This window comes from Anarrhichthys ocellatus, unplaced genomic scaffold (assembly GCF_004355925.1).
Source record: "Anarrhichthys ocellatus isolate YVR2014 unplaced genomic scaffold, GSC_Weel_1.0 scaffold31, whole genome shotgun sequence".
In the NCBI taxonomy this organism is placed as follows: domain Eukaryota; kingdom Metazoa; phylum Chordata; class Actinopteri; order Perciformes; family Anarhichadidae; genus Anarrhichthys; species Anarrhichthys ocellatus.
This window is the reverse complement of record NW_022280061.1, coordinates 1,680,697-1,681,860: the sequence shown is the minus strand read 5'-3', so window position 1 is coordinate 1,681,860 and position 1,164 is coordinate 1,680,697. Positions and strand designations below refer to the sequence as shown.

General features: G+C 46.1%; 1 protein-coding gene across 4 annotated transcripts in view; it reads left to right on the top strand.

The window, feature by feature from the left end:
• Positions 1 to 1,164, top strand: part of add3a (adducin 3 (gamma) a) — a 76,845-nt gene that overhangs the window by 44,743 nt on the left and 30,938 nt on the right. For 2 of the 4 annotated variants that reach the window (XM_031864536.1, XM_031864533.1), the window contains exon 1: positions 7 to 196. The exons of the other annotated variants lie outside the window; for them this stretch is intronic. The gene's annotated coding sequence lies outside the window, so the exon portion shown is untranslated. Of the gene's footprint in view, positions 1 to 6; positions 197 to 1,164 lie in introns of those variants that run through there. 4 annotated transcript variants of the gene reach the window in all.

Genomic DNA, 1,164 nt, shown 5'->3' with positions numbered 1-1,164 from the left:
CTCTCTCTCTCTCTCTCTCTCTCTCTCTCTCTCTCTCTCTCTCTCTCGTCTTTCCCCGGCTTCTCTCTGGGACTCAGTGTTGGAATTTGTGCGCAGACTGCAAGCAGCAGAGAAAAATAGAGACATGTGTTTTGCCCCAGCTGCTTACTACTGCTGCCTGATCTCTCCCATTCACTGATCGAGAAGGAAACACAAGGTTGGTTGGGCTCATTTGTTTATGGACTGGTTTATTGTGTCATTACGCCTAGATTGTGGTTTGGATATTCACATTTCTGTTAAAGACCCAGAATCCCTCTTCTGTTTTTTTGTGTTCCCACAAGCTGCCAAAGCATGAATCCAAATCTCATCCCTCAAACTGATTTGTAGTTTTAGGGGAATTCCATGTTAGTATGGCTTCTGGGCACACACACACACATACATACACACATGCACGCAGGCACACACTCCTGCCCTATAAACAGTAACAGTGCAGTGAGTGTGAGCTCCAGAGAAGATTAGCTGTGGCTGTTATCTCTAATGTGTAGACTAGCAGAGGCTGCATGTGAAGGAAGACACACTTTTTAACAAGAATCAGCCTTCAGCAGGTACTTGTCTTAATAGTTTGAGGGAATGCGCGTAAAACAAACCCAAAATGAGTTTGTTTTTGTGTGTGTTTGTGTTGCAATCTGCACAATAAGGTTGCACAAGAAACCAACAGCCCAAACTACCACCAGCCGCTGCCGTGGGTTGCAGTGGCTGACGAAAGCAGTGACGGCTGGCTCAGAAGAAGAGTTTTCTCTTCCTCATAAAGCGTCTAGGAGAAACACACACACACACACCGTTCTCCAGTTTCACTGCTGGATCTGTCATGCAGGCGTGTTTAAACACACTCTGAGTTTGTTTGTGTGTGTGCCTCTACAGGTTTTACACTGCAGGTGACTTGTGTGCAGATTTGTTCATGCCTGCGTGTGCTTATTTACAGTGTGTGTGGATATAATTAGCCAACGTACAGATTCTTTCCTGGTATTGTTGCCGTCGGGGATCGTAACACAACCCAAAGGGCTGTTTGTCTATTTTTAGTGGTGGAGACTCAAGCAGCCAGGCTATGAAGCTTCCCCCCGGGCAAGATAAAGATAAGGTGTGTGTGTGTGTGTGTGTGTGTGTGTGTGTGTGTGTGTGTGTGTG